This window comes from Cervus canadensis, chromosome 11 (assembly GCF_019320065.1).
Source record: "Cervus canadensis isolate Bull #8, Minnesota chromosome 11, ASM1932006v1, whole genome shotgun sequence".
Taxonomy (NCBI): Eukaryota; Metazoa; Chordata; class Mammalia; order Artiodactyla; family Cervidae; genus Cervus; species Cervus canadensis.
In genome coordinates this window covers 42,544,759-42,562,687 of record NC_057396.1, presented here as the reverse complement: position 1 = coordinate 42,562,687, position 17,929 = coordinate 42,544,759, and the positions used below count along the sequence as shown (strand labels likewise).

Here is a 17,929-nt window from a genome sequence, read left to right as displayed (position 1 = left end):
TCTCTATGGTTTGCAGTCATTGGTCAGTGGAGAAAGGATCAAAGAGACCAGGAGAAAAGACCAAAGCAGTCTTTGTTCCATCCCAGGAGGACTGTCAAGTTAATCTGTGTTGTTCCTAATCAGGGTAAAGTCACAGGCACATGTTTTATGGTTATTGGGCTCAAATCTTCCATCGTCACATAAAAAGAAAGCAGAAAATCTCAGACCTTATATGGAAAAACCCCTGAGAACCTGTTTCTTTTTTCTTGAGCTAAAAAGCCTGAATGTGGTCAGTCTGAGACAGATTTGAGGCTATAGTTGGACAGGACTAGAGAAAGACTTGTAGTTCTTTAGGGTAAGGGTCAGGCCACTGGGAAACGGAGATTTTCAGAGACGAGCAGGTAAACTTAGGCTTATATTTAAATGACTTGTCCCCTGTGAAAAAGGAGAGCATAATTCTTTGTTTAATTTCCTTTTGTCTAAGAAAAACACAGATAAATTTGTGTGGACATCTAAATAGAAAATAACACCAGAAAAATAACATCAGGAACAGAAAGATCAGAAAAAATAACAACAGGAACTCTGTGACAGAAAAATAATGTCAGGTAACTTGTATTCAGATTTATTCTCTCACATCTCCTAACTCAAAGTTTCCTTTATTTAGCAGAAATTCAGCAGAAGGGATATAGTTGATGACATAGATGTTATAAAAGTTCAGATATTTGTTCATTTTTCTAATCTATATTGATCTCTAGCTTGTTAAAGTTCACAAATACTATTAATTCCAATTTGCTGAGATTCTAAGAAGCTTTGAGCTATTCAAACTCAAGATGTCTTCTCTCAGAAATAGGAATTTTTGTGACTTTTTTGTCCTAAGTAAATTGCACATGTATATGTGGTTTGGGTGTGTATATAAAAAAGAAAGAGGTCATTACATTGTCTCATTTTAAGGCTTACATACAGCTATCAAGAACAAGATGGTATTAATGAAGATAGATATAGGTCAATGGAAATGGAAGAGTACAGAGGATCTAGAAATATACTCGTACATATATGCTACACCGATTTGCAAAGAGGAATGGAAAGTCTATTCAACAAATGGTGCTGGGACAATTGGATATTCATGTGGAAAAAACCTGATCATTGACCCTGCTTTATACCACACCCAAAATAGCTCATCACACCACACCCAAAATAACTCAAAATAGATGAAAACTTAAATGTAAAAATTAACCTATTAAACTTCTGGATGAAAGAAGAGTGAAAAATATTAATATTCATGGCCTTGCAGTGGGCAAAACTTTCTTAGGACACTAAAATCATAAGCCATAAAAAAACTGATCAGTTAGACAATCAGAATGAAAAATTTGGCTCTCTGAAAATTACATTAATACAGTTAAAGGTTGAACTCAAGAATGGAAGAAAATATTTTCAATGAATATATCTGACAAAAAACTGGTATCCAAATTATATAAAGACTCATACAGTTCAATAACATGTAAGAGAATGCAGTAAGAACAGAGCAAAGTGTTTGAATAGCTGATTTCATAAAAGAAGATATTGAGTGGTCAGTAAGTGCATGAAAAGATGGTCAACATTATTAGTCATTGGGGAAATTCAAATTAAAACTGCAATGAGAGAACAAACTCATTAGAAAGGCTAAAATTAAGAAGATCGAGAATATCAATTGTCAGAGAGGACATAGAGCAGCTAGAACGTGCCTCACTGTTGGTAGTAACCATTCCAGAAACTTGTTAGGCACTTGTGAAACATGCACACACCATATGACTCAGACATTTCACTTCTAGGTATCTATCCAAGAGAATGAAAAATTCTTGTCCACAGGATGATTCGTGTATAGAAGTTCATAGGAGATTTTTGCGTAATAGCTAAAAACTGGAAATACTCAAAATGTCCATAAAGAGGTAGATACCGGGTTGGCAAAAAAGTTCTTTTGGGTGTTTGTGTAACATGCCCTGAATGAACTTTCTGGCCAATCCAATAGCTAAACAAAATATGCTATACAATAAAATACTGGTTAGTAATAGAAATGTATAACTACTCATGCAAGCAACAGCGTGGTTGAATTTAAAATTTATTATGCTGTGTGAAAGAAGCCATCAATGAAAGAATACTTAATATACTATTCCATTTATATAAAACACAAACTAATTTATAGTAAGCATATCAGTGGTTGCCCGGGACAGGAGCAGAGGGAGGGGCAAAGACTGCAAAGGGGCACTGTAAATTTTGGGGATCATGGAAATATTTTATGTCTTGATTGTGGGAATAGTTTCAAGGGTTTAGTAGTTTCAACTTAGCAAAATTCATCAAATCTATACCTTAAATGGATGCATTTTTTGGTGCTAGGTTTTTTCTCAATAAAGTTGACATAAAAATAAGAAAATAATTTTAAACTAGGATAGAGGAAGTCACATGATTCCATCTTCTGTGGGACCTTTCAAGTGCGAGAACATAGGGTCCGTATAGGTGGGAGTGTACGCTTACACTTAGACATGACTTCCTTTGAGACCATTTTATTCCCATATTCTAATTTGCTTTTAGACTAGTGAGGCTTCTGGGAGCATTCTAAAGCCACATAGCAAGAGAATATCTTTTCCCTTTCCTTGGTTTTTACATTTTTGTCTTCATGTACCTAGCTATTAGTAGCAAATGCCTTAGCTATAGTTAAAACATGAGGCATTGTCTTGAGGACAGAAAGAAACTGAACTGGGACTTGAACCAGGAGCAGCCAAGTGTGTAGAGGATGTTTTTGGATAACTGAGGAGACTGAAGAAACAATTTGAATCCCTGGCGGCCCAAGGGAATGTGAAAGCAGCATGGGAACAGCCTAGGACAGAGTTGTACTTCTTACCAGCAGGTGAGACCCTTGAGGTGGACTAGAAGTGCATCCCAGCTTGCACCTGGTAACTTGTTTAAACCTCTTTCTGCCTTTTGTTTTCTCAATGCATCCATTCTATTGCCATCTTTCCAGTGTCTCAGGCCTCCAAAAAGTCTAGTTTGATTCTTCTTCATTCTCTTCTTCACTTCCCACAATCAAACAACTCATCTTCATAATTTTACATATAATTTGCACTTACTGGTCTACTCCTAAGTGCCAGGCACTTTTCAAGACAAATGGGGTTAGAGAGATAAATAAGAAAAAGGCTGAGAAGTTTCTTTGAAATGATAGTCCAGAAGCATTGAGAGGGGTCTATGAATGCAGGAAAGATTACATCAAAGAGAGCGTCAGTTGAGGCTCCTCTCACATTTGTTGTCCTCCCTTTGTGTAGAAGCTATATGGTCAAAGATTGTAATCTTCAAAGATTGTCACCTTCAAATTAACACTCTATGATCCATTCTTGTGTTCTTCCCTCTGGTCCCTAAGGAAGAGGCATCACTAACCTCTTTGCAATACTAACTCTGTCCTCTAAATCCTGCTGCTACTCACCTTTTTTTTTAATCTTAGGTCTAAAATATCTTGGGTATTTTAATTTTGTGGTTGCTTCACTTTGGGTAAAAAAAAAAAATACATCTTCCCATTTTGTTTAAATATAGAGTGGATCTTGCCTCCTCTATAACCTTTTCTTTGTATTTCTTTTATTGCCAGATTTCTCAAAAAGGAATTTCAAATTTAGCACTTCTGGCTCAGTAAATGTTTGTTGATGAAATAAATTGCTGAATGCATCCTATCCACTTATTATTATTTAGTTTCACTTCTGCCCTCACCTTTTTCTAGAAAAAGTTCTCTAGAAGCCTGATATTCACATTCTAATTATCCAGTCCAGGGAGCCTTTCCAGCTTTCTATCCTGTTAAATCTGGGAGTTGCTCTTTGTTGACCATCTCTCCTCTCTTGTACCCATGATGATAATGTGCCTTGGAGTGAATGAGATCATACAAGTACTGCTGATTGGAAGTTTGGTAAATATTTTTAAAGTGTTGGCATTTATTTAACACACATTTATTGAGGGCTTTCAGCATGCTGGGAAATGTCTTAGGTACTGTGTGTTGATTAATGAATAAGGCAGGTTAGATCCCTGCCTTTACAGTGTTTACCTCTACCTGAGGGAAGCAGACCATAAACTTCAAAATATTTGGAGAAGGAAAATAATTTCAGGTTAGATGTTAGCAAAGAAACAATCAGATAATTGGATGGAGAGTAACCTGAGACTGCTTTTGATCATGTAGTTAGAGAATATGTGTTCAAAGACTCTGCTGCTAATCGTGAGCTGCTTTAGGCTCTTTATGCAGTGTCTAGCCTTTTCCAGTTTCTATCAAATATTGTGATCCACCAGTGACACCACTGGGTATTTATTTACAGGAAAAGAAAATACTAATTTGAAAAGATCCTCCCCATCCCTGACCAGGTTCATTCTAGCATTATTTACAATAACGAAGGTTGAAAGCAACAGAAATGTCCATTGATGGATGGATGGATAAAGAAAGTGTGGTATATTTCTAATGGAATATTATTCAGCAAAAAATAAAAATGAGAGAGAGAGAGAAATCCTTCCATTTTTGACAACATGGTTTGACCTTGAGGGCATTATGTTAAGTAAAATGTCAGACAAAGATAAATACCATATGATCTCACTTACATATGGAAGCTAAAACAATACATAACATAACCAAAAACAAGCTAAATGATACAGAGAACAGGTTGGTGGTAGCTAGAGTTTGGGAGAGAAGGACAGAAAATGGGTGAAGGAGGTATAAATGCTGAAATTTCCAGTTATAAAAAGAATGAGTCCTGGGAATGTTACGTGCAGCATGATGACTATAGTTGATAATACAGTATTGTGACTTGAAAGTTGCCATGAAGACCTTAAAATTTTTCATCATAAGGAAAAGTAAACTATAACTGTGTGGTTATGGATGTTTACTAGGCTTGCTGTGTGTTATCATTTTGCAATATATACACATATGGAATCATGTTGCATAGTTTAATATTATATGTGAATTATATCTCAATAGAAAAGAAAAACATAACAAAATGTTAGCTTGCCTCTTAATCTCTACCTGCTATTGTAGATTTTACTATTTCTGTAGCTTCTCTTTGGACTTGAATTTACGGTGTTGAATGGCTTATCCAGTTAGAAACTGATTTTGAATTCCTAACTCTGGCCCTTTGGGGGTATTATTCCATTTTGATGGGCAAATGGTGATGTGGGCACCTTTTATTTCTTGGAAGCCATTTTTTCCTACTTCTTCACCTAAACTATGTCCCTGTTAGTTACCTACTAAATGCCGGGCATTAGTTTGCGCTATTCGATTGCTCTGTATAAGGAGCTCTTCAATCTGTATCTCTATCCTTGTATGTTCCACCTTTCACAGTGCAGCCTGAAACTCATAGGTAAGTCATTTACTTCTTTACAAAACTCGAAAAGTCCTCATTGGTTTATGATATGATCAAATTACTTGGCCGTAGCATTCAATCCCCCTCACAATCTGGCAAAAATCAACCCAGTCCCCCCTTTTCTTCTTTGAAGTGAAATGAAGTGAAGTCACTCAGTTGTGTCTGACTCTGTGACCCCATGGACTGTAGTCTACCAGGCTTCTCTGTCCATGGGATTATCCAGGCAAGAGTACTGGAGTGGGTTGCCATTTCCTTCTCCAGAGGATTTTCTTGACCCAGGGATTGAACCCGGGTCTCCAGCGTTGTAGGCAGACACTTTACCGTCTGAGCCTTCTGTTATAATATTACTTCTGTTTTATGGTTTGGTTTCCTGGCTGCAAGGCAGGTGGCATCTTAGCTCCCCTACTGGGGATCAAAACTCAAAAAGCGAAGTCTTAACCACTGGACTGCCAGGGATGTACCAACCCAATTCTTTTTACAACCACTCTTTTTCCTTTTCCAAACTTCTAATTCACTTTCTTCCCTTAAAAGCTGTACTCTGTCATCTTTCCTCAGTCTCATAGTTTTTTTAACCCTGTATGTTAGGTGGAGCAGAATATGCCACCTCCAAATCTGCCACTTTGACATGTCGATTGTTCAAGCAGAAGGCAATTAAGACCCAGCAGACTCAGGAAAAGCTTTTTTACTTCTCCTTGAACTGCCTAACAGAAGTATATAGAGGGCCTGTAGCAGGAAGTCTCAGAGAAGGAAATGGCAACCCATTCTTGCCTGGAGAACTGCATGGACAGAGGAGCCTGGTGGGCTACAGTCCGTGGGGTAGCAAAGAGTTGGAGGGACTGAGTGATTAACACTGTACCAGACAGAGCTATTACCAGAGACAGCTTTTTTTTATCAGAAAGACATATTTGCACGGCATCTCAAACATTTGCTTACCAATCTTTTGCTCTTCCCGTCTTCTTAATTGTCTCCCTCCTCTTTGAAGCCCCAGACCCCTACTGCCTTCTCCTTAGCTTGGGATGGTATATATGCCTCAATTACCAGACCGTCTTTGAGTCTTGGTGGGGATTCTGTAAGTATGTAATTAAACTTAACTTTGTCCTGCTAATCTGTTTTATATCAATTCAAATATTAGATCACCAAAATAATATATTAGATGAGCACTTCCCAGGACACTATACTCCTAACCTAATTCTCCTTATTTGTGAAGCCTTCCTTTATTCTTCCAGGTCCAGTTAGTTCCCTTCTTCTCTGTATTTACCATAGCACCTCTTACTTACATGAGTCATAATAAAGTTCAACTTTTCATGAGTCCTTTGCTCTTGGAAAGCAGTGATGGTTAAAAGAAATCCATGCAACCTTTTGTGTTCTGAGAATTAACTTACTGCAAAGAGCCACCTTTTTGCATATGACTTAGGTACGACTCATTTTTGTGTTCCCCTATTACTTATAAGGAGGCAAGATACAGACCCCCTTTTCAAAAATTAACTGCTTTTCTTTCTCTCTTTCTTTATTGCTATATAGTCGATCTTTCTTGGTATTTGAAATATACCATCAGACAAAGACCATTTAAATTCCATTCTTTGCCTCATGAAATTTTCACTGAGCTGTTTGTCCCCCTGATCAATTGGAGTGTTTGAAATTAAACATTAATTAAACTTCTCTCCTTTTTAGCCCCCTTAAGGTTGACCTATCCTCGTTCTGATCCAGCATACAACCCCTCCTTAATGAACTCTCCTAAGAATAAAAATATTTCCTTTTATGCACACCCTCTATTCTGTGTTCTTTCTAGCCTGTTGACCCTTCCCTACAAAAGAAAATTCCTTTCTGCCTGTCCTTTGAGATGCTTGCAGTTCTGTTTAAATTGTTTTCTCTATTACAGTAGTCTCTTTCCCTTTCAAATGAAGTCTCTTTTTATGTAAGTGTAGATTTATTTTTATTTGATGATAGAAGTTACCAAACTGTTTGTCTCTTTTGATAATGTCTTCCCTTTCCCTCAGATTTGGAGCTGTTTATTGGAACAATGAGAATGTTAGATTCATATTTGTGTTCTCATCATGCCTTAATCTGCCTTGATCTCTGAGTGTTCCTATTCCCATCTCCATCCATTTGTATTTTTATTTTAGTCTCTGAGTATGTTGTTGTATCTCTCTGTCTACCCATTTCTCTCCTTTTCCTTCACTTACCTGTCTCCTTGAGGCCAAGCTCCTGTCTTCAGTTTGCTCCAGAGAGATGAGGGAGAAAGCAGAGCAGGTTCCTTCCCCAAGTCTGGCAGTTTGCTTATTGAAATCTGCAGCCTAGACTTCAGCTCCTTCTGTGGTAAAAGGGCAAGCAGGAAGTGAAAAACTGGTTTCACTTTAGGTTTTTTTTTCCCCTCTTTTAAAAGATCAGCTGATTTTAAGGAATCCTACTCATTTATTTATTTATTTGTTCATTCATTCATTCATTTATAATTGTGATTTATATTTATGTAATTATGATTAGATAATTGTGATTTATAATTGTGTTTACATTGTGATTACTGGGTGATAAGGTTATTGCAAATGGAAGACTAATGTTGGAGGGGAGCAGTGTGTGTGTATGTATTTATGCTGGCCTGGGGTGAGCACCAGATAAACAACATGGGAGAAACAGGATAGGGAAAGAATTTCAGAAAAGAGACAAGGGCGCATTAGAATGTCTTCCTCCAGGAACTTGCTTTAACTGCTTTACTGTTCTCGCTGTGTGATTGATTTGAAAATTAACAAAGTTTCAAAATTGTATTAGCTGATGTGGATGATTCAACACTACCATGAGCTAAATTCTTAAAAGCATACTGTGTGTTTATAGTGAGACAGAGAATTTTACTGTTCTCTAATTTTATATTAGAGCTTTTGTAGTAGTTTAGTTGCTAAGTCGTGTTCGACTTTTGCAACCCCATGGACTGTAGCCTGCCAGGCTCCTCTGTCCATGGGGTTCTCCAGGCAAGAATACTGGAGGGGGTTGCCATTTCCTTCTCCAGGAGATCTTTCCAACCAAGGAATTGAACTCAGGTCTCCTGCATTGCAGACGGATTTGTTGACTGAGCTACAAGGGAAGCAGAGATTTTGAGTAATGCTAAAAATCTGTTTTCCCTTACACATCTCATGTGAAGCATTTTGTTTCATTATTATCTTACCCCATGATTTAATTCATCATGATTTTGCTTGTAAACAGTACTGCTTGCTTCATTATTCCTCTGTTTCAAGCTGTATATGTCTGCACATGTCTTCTTGGAGGGGAATCTCATACTCATTTTCCCAGGACCTCTAGAAAGTCTCCCCACGTCATCTCATGTTTCCCCTTCCACCCCCAGGGCACCTGTGCGTCTCCCCTGCCGGGACCTCACTGAGCTGGCCGGGTGTGCGCCCAGAGCGCTGACCCCACTGCCGACGCTCCTGTCAGTGCGCTGCTCTCTCACTGTGCTTGTCCACTCATGTCTCCCCAACCGCAGACCTGCCCCCTCCCTGTGTTCCTCCCAGGTGTGGGGGATCTGTCTTATTCATCTTTGTATCCCACACGTAGTGCGTGAACCATATAGATGAACAAAATGTCATGATTGAACAAGAAAATGATTGGTCTGTTTGAGCCTGTGTCTCCAGTTATATGTGAGAATATTAACAGCTATTTCAGTGAGTGACATGAGACACAAGGAAGGGATAAGAAGGGCTGGAATGGTATCCTTCCAATAAGACTTCCCTTTTCCTACTTTTAGAATAGGAATGAAAGTGTTTTCTAGTAGGCCGGAGTTTCAATGTCAGCCATTAGTTGGAGTCCAGGATCCAGCAGTTCCTAGCTATATTTGCTTATGAGTGTGGAGAGGGTGACCTAAGTAATGAGGAGCCGTCGAGCAGTGGAATGAATTTGCGTCAGTAGCACCATCCACTCGCAGAATATTAATGAGGATAAAATGAGGGAGGTTAATCTCACCCAGTGCTTGGCCTGAGGTGGACATTCACGTATGAATTCTTTTCCTCAGCACACAATTGGTTTGATGATCAAATCTGTCAGAACAAGAAGTATCAAGGGACGTAACTTTAGTGGCGGAGTTCCCTCCACTGTTCAACCTGCACCTCTGAGTATTTCTGTTACCTGCATGTTTTTGCGTTCTTGTGCTGGGCTTTGCGTCAATGCCCGTGTCCTCTATTGCTATGCTTTCGGTCTAGAGATCAGAGTCTGTCTGATGTACCTTAGATTCTCTCACGGAGTGAGTAACTTTTCTGTATATGGTAAGATTTCAGTAAATGTATAAATTAACAAAGGAGTAAAAGCAATCCCTTAGAATAAAATCAGATTTGAAAACAAGTTTATTTCACCACACATTTACCTCCCATTGCTCTATGTCAATGCCCAATACAGGAAACAGTCTTTTGCTTTCTTTTTCACTTTTCTCTCAATTCCAGGAAATGTTTGTTTTTAACATGAACTTCGGTTAAATGACTAGTGACTGTTTTTTGAAAGATGTTTTCTCCGGGCTTTTTTGTTTGTTTTTTTTATTGCCAGTTTTTAACTTAAGTTCTCTTTGAAAAATTATAGCCTTATTCTGAATAAACTGAGAAAAAAGGAAATCACCCAGTCCTCCACAGTGATAACAGAGAGAGCCCAGCATCCAGGGCTGGAACTAGGGTGAGGCAAGAGAAGAGTTTAGGGTACAAGGGAACTTGCGAGTGAGAGAGATTTGAATTTCGTAGTCTGGGTGCCTCACTTGCTTCACCTGAATTTCAGCCCTTCTTTTAGCTTCAGCTAAAAATTCTGGCATCAACCAATCCATCTCTAACCCATTGATTGCAGAGAACAGGGCAGCTGAGATCACTGGGTCTCTGTTGTCTGATATTTCCTCCTGATTCTTTCCTTCTAATTGGCTCTTCTTTGACTAAGAGACTATCTCTGTTAAGGGACTCTGTTGACTTCTTCTGAAATCAGGTGGGTGATACTTGCCAACAAAAAAGGGGTGTGGTATTTTTCTTTTCCCCTTTTATTTCTTTTGGCTAGTCAAATAATTAAAATGACATAAGACATTCACAGTAGAAAATAAGTTTAATACATATGTCTGGAGAATTAATGGAGGCATGAGAAATTTGAAAGATACTAAGGCAAGGTGAGGTACACTTCTATATCATACTAGACTAAGGAGAAAGAGGTCGGAGTCTGTGACTTCAAAGGGAAGTAAAGTAATTCACAGGTAAACGTAGAGATTTTATGTTTGTTAAAGAAATGTTCACTGGTCAATCTAGAGAGAATAGAGAGGACTTCCATCAAACTGGCCTTGCTAAGTTTCTCCCTGTTTAGCACACCTAGTTCATAGTATGCTATAGTTGTATACAGTGTTGTATGGTTATCTATAGTGGTATCTCCCTCCTGGAACAGGCTCTATATTCTGTTCTCTTAGGCAGTTAGGTAGAGATTCAAAGTTTCTTTCTGAGTCTTTTGGAACTTCCTTACCTTCAGGTTGAAATAATCTACACCCCGAAGTGGCACATGTTGGGTCACCTGCACTGTGTCCCATCAAAGAAAGGAAGAAGAAGAAGAAAAAATCAGACAACCTAGGTGTTTAAAAAAAACAAAAAAAAACAGTTTTCCTTTGTTTCAACACCAGGTGTGTGTGGGGCTTTCCCCACAACAAGCAATTCTGCAGCACTAGCCTGGTGTCTTACAATTTAACTTGATTCTGACACTATGTATCTTTCTGAATGTACTGTCAGGTCCCACAGTTTAAGGGCTCAGTCCCAGGAGACTGCCACTGGCTTCACCTGTCAATTTCAGGCAGTAGATCCCCAGATTACCCTCAACTTCTGTATGCCTTGGCTATAAATCAGAAGTTCCCAAAAGCTGCCTCTTCAGGTTTGATGTACTTGCTAGAGCAACTTCTAAAACTCGGGGAAGACTTATGTTTACTAGTTGAGTAAAGAATGTGATAAAGGATAAAGATGAACAGACAGATGAAGAGATACATAGATTGAGGTCTGGTCGGTTCTGTCCCCGTAGGGGTCTATCCCTCTCTTGGTATATGTGGATGTGTTCACCAAACGGAAAGCTCTCCAAACCCCATGCTATTGGGATTTAATGTAGGCTTTCTCACATAGGATTTATCTACTATTAAGTTAATTTCCAGCCCCTCTCTGGAGAATGGGAAGTGGAGACCTGAAAATATGAAACTTCTAATCATGTTTTTTTTCTTTCTGGTGGCCATTTCCCATCCAGGGGCCCACCCAGACTTGCCTCATTAGAACAAAAGTACTTCTACCATTTTTACTACTTTGGAATTTATAAGCATTTCAAGAACCCTGTTTTATGAACTGGGACAAATATCAACTATATATTTCTTATTATAAATAACAAAATAACACAGGGAAAGGCACAGAGGCATTGGATCCTGCCTTCAGTGGGCTTCTCCGCCTACCTCTCAGGGCAGTGCCCAGCTGCAGCCAGCAGGGCTTTGCTAGCCCTAGGTAGAGGTAGAAAGGAAGAGTGTCCTCTTCTGTGAACCCTGAGAGTTTCCTGTTTCTGCTGTCTGATCCTACTTCCAGTCTACTCCCTTTAGAAAACATGAATTTCTAAGCAAATATTTAGGTGGCATTATCCTTGCAGATGACAAGGATATAAAAATTTGGGCTGATTTGTCAAGTTTAGGAATGGCTATCAGTACTTAAAGGTATGTATTTACATGGAGAGTGGACCCACACTCCATTGTTGTTGCTTTCTAACCATGCAGACTTCGGGCACTCTTTTAATCTTTCTCCCTTTTTCAGTAACTGAGGTGGACCCTGTAGGGCTTTCCCAAAACCAAATGGCCCACCCTCCCATGTGCTCCATCTGCCTCTGTAGAAAAGCTTTAGTCTCCCAGGTCTCCCCTGAGTCACAGCTGGCTCAAGGCTTAATTTAAAGACTGAATTTGTAGTAACAAAAAATAGCAGCTGGGCCAGGAGAACTGGTAACAATTTAAACAATTGATCAGCTATATAGCAAAGTTACAGGATCTTTAGTTCCTCCCTGAAGTACATGGATAATGGTGTCTGATACAACTTCCTGAGTTGTTTTGCAAATACTAGAAAACCTCCATCAGATGTAAGAAGTTAACTGCATGAACTGTGAGAACATGGTCCCCAAACTGATTGGAGTCTGAGAATTGATGGTATTAACCCCATGACACCAACTTGTTATATCACCATCAACCAATCAGAGAATTATACACAAGCAGTTCACACACCTGTGACTCTCTCTCTCACTTTGCCTTAAAAAAAAAAAGAAAGAAAGTCTTTTCTGAAATCTACTTGGGAATCTGGACTTTTTGAGCCCATATGACTCTTTGTATGGCCCTGTAATAAATGCAGCATGTTCTGTAGTTCAGCTGGTGAAGAATCTGCCTGTGATGTAGGAGACCCCGGTTCGATTCCTGGGTCAGGAAGATCTCCTGGAGAAGGGATAGTCTACCCACTCCAGTATTCTTGGGCTTCCTTGGTGGCTCAGCGAGTAAAGATTCAGCCTGCAATGAGGGAGACCTGGGTTCAATCCCTGGGTTGGGAAGATCCCCTGGAGAAGTGAACACCTACCCACTCCAGTATTCTAGCCTAGAGAATTCCATGGACTGTATGGGTATATTCCACAAAGAGTAGGATAGGACTAAATGACTTTCACTTTCACTTTCCTTCACCAAAACTTGGTGTCTGTAGTTTGGCTTTACGTGTGCTAATGGACTCAAGTTTATAAATGTTCAGTAACATTTCTTCTTGCTACTTTTCATTGTGTTGATGAAATGAGAATTCCAGGGCTTTATCCTGAGGTAGGGGCTCAAAATATTAATTTTTTACATCTCTTCTTCCCTTTCAAGTTCTGCTTAAAGGAATCTCCAGTATAAACTCCATCTCAGTCTCAGACGGAGATACTGAGACTGATTATGTAAAACTGAAGGTGTCTCAGACAGTAAAGAATCCACTTGCAGTGCAGGAGTCCTGGGTTCTATCCCTGGGTCAGGAAGCTCCCTGGAGAAGGGAATGCCTACCTACTCCAGTATTTTTGCCTGGAGAATTCCATGGACAGAGGAGCCTGGCAGGCTATCGTCCGTGGGTCGCAAAGAGTTGGACATGACTGAACGACTAACTTTTACTTTCACACTGTGCAAAGCAGAAGATGGAATTCAAGGAATCTTTCATCACCAAGCCAAGGGGAGAACTTACTATGCCTTTCTAGACATTATGATAGTCTTTATAATTGATGGTATTGAATACTTTAGAATCTTGGGTAAATTTCGTCAATATGAATCTAGAAGAGCATATGTAGAAAATTTATAGTGTTTGGGGATATAGGGTGGCCCCCATTTCAAAAGAATCTGAGGGATTTTCAGAATAACCGGAAAGAATGCAAAGGGAAATTAAGTCAGAAGCTTAATTCAGAGTGGCCACCATGGATGTGGTAAGAATGGACTTCGGGAAGAGCTCCCAGTAATATGGAAGCAGTAATGGATTTTGCTGGCTCTGAAAGGGATTCAGTTGCATTCTTGTACTACTCATGAATATTGAAAACTTTAGAAGAAATTACTAACTACTAAAGGTATCCCTCGGGCTTGAGGTCAGATATGAGGGGGAAGCAGATCCAGGATTTTTGCTAATTTGGTCAAATAAAGACTCGGAGTTGATGTAATTTGGGATACCATTAGGGGACTATTTTTGAACCCTCAAACTAATTATCCCAGACATGTTGGGATCTCTGGGACTTTAATTCAATTTAAGCAAATCTTATTGGTTCTACTGTTAAAATATATCCTGGATTAGGCCACAGACCATGTGTAGCACTAAGCGCTATCCTAATACAAGCTGCTATCATCTCTTTCCTGAATTGTTGCAACAGTCTTCTAACTTATTCCCCTGAATTGTCATTGTCATTGTGCTGTACCTCATTTTCTCTGTCTATTCACACAGTATGAACATTTTAATGAGAATGACCCTTTTAAATCTAAAGTAAGATGGCATTCCTTTGCTTAGAAATCCCCAAGAGCTTCCCATCTCTCTCTTAGCAAAAGTAACAAGTCCTACAACGTGCCACAATCCCTTATATCAGTTTCCTCTCTGACGAGCACAAAAAAATGCCCGTTGTTTTGTGTTACAACTATACCGGCTTCTTTGTTAGACCTCACCTGCTTCCAACTTGCAGTCTTTGCTCTTGCTCTGTCTGAAAAAAAAATTTTTGTTTCCATCCCTTTCTTCAGAATTCTGCTCATATTTCACTTTACTTGGGAATGTATTTCGTGATGACACTATATTAAATAGCAGTCCTGTATGCCCAGCGCTCATTACCTTCTTTATTTTCCTATATTTTTTCTTCTTAACATTTGCCGTCATCTAACACACCATTTATGACCTAAATCAAATCCCTTACAATTATACAGTGGAAGTGACAAATAAATTCAAAGGATTATATCTGATAGAGTGCCTGAGAACTATGGACAGAGATTTGTGACACTGTACAGAAGGCAGTGATGAAGACCATCCCCAAGGGAAAAAAAATGCAAAAAGGCAAAACGGTTGTCTGAGGAGGCCTTAGAAATAGCTGAGAAAAGAAGAGAAGCCAAAGGCAAAGGAGAAAAGGAAAGATAGACCCATTTGAATTCAGATTTCCAAAGAACAACAAGGAGAGATCAGAAATCCTTCCTAAGTGATCAGGGAAAACAAATAGAGGAAAACAATAGAATGGGAAAGACTAGAGATCTCTTCAAGAAAATTAGTGATACCAAGGGAACATTTCATGCAAAGATAGGCACAATAAAGGAAAGAAACGGAATGGACCTAACAGAAGCTGAAGATATTGAGAACAGGTGACAAGAATACACAGAAGAACTATACAAAAAAGATCTTCATGACCCAGATAACCATGATGTTGTGATCACTCACCTAGAGCCAGACATCTTGGAGTGTGGTCAAGTAGGCCTTAGGAAGCATCACTATGAACACAACTAGTGGAGGTGATGAAATTCCAAGTAAACTATTTCAAATCCTAAAAGACGATGATATTAAAGTGCTGCACTCAATGTGCCAGCAAATTTGGAAAACTCACCAGTGGCCACAGGACTGGAAAAGGTCAGTTTTCATTCCAATCCCAAAGAAAGGCAATTCCAAAGAATGTACAAACTACAATTGCACTCATCTCACACGCTAGCAAAGTAATGCTCAAAATTCTCCAAGCTAGGCTACAACAGTATATGAACCGAGACCTTCCAGATGTTCACCTGGATTTAGAAAAGGCAGAGGAGCCAGAGATCAAATTGCCAACATCCACTGAATCAAAGAAAAAGCAAGTGAATTCCAAAAAAACATCTACTTCTGCTTTATTGATTACGCCAAAACCTTTGACTATGTAGATCACTACATACTGTGGAAAATTCTTTAAAAGATAGGAATACCAGACTACCTTACCTGCCTCCTGTGAAATCTGTATGCAGGTCAAAAGCAACAGCTAGAACCAGACATGGAACAACAAACTGGTTCCAAATTGGGAAAGGAGTATGTCAAGGCTGTATATTGTAACCCTGCTTATTTAACTTATGTGCAGAGTACGTCATTCGAAATGCCGGGCTGAATGAAGCACAAGCTGGAATCAAGATTGTCGGGAGAAATATCAATAGCCTCAGATATTCAGATGACACCACCCTTATGGCAGAAAGCAAAGAGGAACTAAAGAGCCTCTTGATGAAAATGAAAGAGGTGAGTGAAAAAGCTGGTTTAAAACTCAACATTCAAAAAACTAAGATCATAGCATCTGGTCCCATCACTTCATGGACAAAGATGGGTAAAAATGGAAACAGTGACAGACTGTATTTTCTTGGGCTCCAAAATCACTGCAGGTGGTGACTGCAGCCATGAAATTAAAAGACACTTGCTCCTTGAAAGAAAACCTATGACCAACCCATACAGCACATTAAAATGAAGAGACATTACTTTGCCAACAAAGGTCCATCTAGTCAAAGCTATGGTTTTTCCAGTAGTCATGTATGGATGTGAGAGTTGGACTCAAGCTCAGCTCAAGAAAGCTGAGCACCAAAGAATTGATGCTTTTGAACTGTGGTGTTGGAGAAGACTCGTGAGAGTCCCTTGAACTTCAGGGAGATCAAACCAGTCAATCCTAAAGGACATCAGTCCTGAATATTCATTGGAAGGACTGATGCTGAAGCTGAAGCTCCAGTACTTTGGCTACCTGATGCAAAGAACTGATTCATTGGAAAAGACTCTGATGCAGGGAAAGACTGAAGATGCGAGGAGAAGGGGACGACAGAGGATGAGACAATTGGATGTCATCACCAACTTGATGGACATGAGTTTGAGCAAGTTCTGGGAATTGGTGATGGATGGACTGGGAAGCCTGGCATGCTGCAGTCCATGGGATTACAAAGAGTCGAACATGACTGGACAGCTGAACTGAATTGAACATACTATTTATAACCCTGTTTATTTATTGTCTCTTTCCACTAGAAAGTTTATAAAAATAAGGACTTTATCTCTTTCTTTAACACTTGAGTCACCAACTTTTATAATAGTAGCTAGAACACAGAATGTACCTCAATGATTATTGAACATATGTAATAGTAATAGTTTCTTTAGTTTACCCAAATTGGATCATATTAAAGACAGTTATTTATACCTTGCTTTGTCTGTTTAATGTGTGTTCAAATTTTTCTATATAGATGTACAAGGAATTTTCTCATTTTTCTTAATTTCTTATTAAATCCTATTGAAGAGATAGACTGTTTTTCTGCTTCAGTTCAGTTAAGTCGCTCAGTCGTGTCTGACTCTTTGCGACCCCATGAATCGCAGCACACCAGGCCTTTCTGTCCATCACCAACTCCTGGAGTTTACTCAAACTCATGTCCATCGAGTCGGTGATGCCATCCAGCCATCTCATCCTCTGTCGTCCCCTTCTCCTGCCCCCGATCCCTCCCAGCATCAGGGTCTTTTCCAATGAGTCAACTCTTCACATGATGTGGCCAAAGTATTGAAGTTTCAGCTTCAGCATCAGTCCTTCCAATGAACACCCAGGACTGATCTCCTTTAGGATGGACTGATTGGATCTCCTTGCAGTCCAAGGGACTCTCAAGAGTCTTCTCCAACACCACAGTTCTAAAGCATCAATTCTTCGGTGCTCAGCTTTCTTCATAGTCCAACTCTCACATCCATACATGACCACTGGAAAAACCATAGCCTTGACTAGATGGACCTTTGTTGGCAAAGTAATGTCTCTGCTTTTTAATATGCTATCTAGGTTGGTCATAACTTTCCTTCCAAGGAGTAAGCGTCATTTAATTTCATGGCTGCAATCGCCACCTGCAGTGATTTTATAAAGTCTGACACTGTTTCCACTGTTTCCCTGTCTATTTCCCATGAAGTGATGGGACCAGATGCCATGATGTTAGTTTTCTGAATGTTGAGCTTTAAGTCAACTTTTTCACTCTCCTCTTTCACTTTCATCAAAAGGCTTTTTCGTTCCTCTTCACTTTCTCCAAGCCAGGCTTCAGCAATACATGAACCGTGAACTTCCAGATGTTCAAGCTGGTTTTAGAAAAGGCAGAGGAACCAGAGATCAAATTGCCAACA

The 17,929-nt window shown here is 39.3% G+C and overlaps 1 protein-coding gene across 1 annotated transcript in view; it reads right to left on the bottom strand.

The window, feature by feature from the left end:
* LOC122449829 (interferon-induced very large GTPase 1-like) overlaps positions 1 to 9,341 on the bottom strand; it is a 46,651-nt gene extending 37,310 nt beyond the window's left edge. Inside the window, exons 1-2 of the mRNA XM_043481872.1 lie at positions 9,282 to 9,341; positions 7,520 to 7,647 (exon numbers count right to left, since the gene is read on the bottom strand). The gene's annotated coding sequence lies outside the window, so the exon portion shown is untranslated. The remainder of the gene's footprint in view (positions 1 to 7,519; positions 7,648 to 9,281) is intronic.
* Positions 9,342 to 17,929: the final 8,588 nt, after the last annotated feature.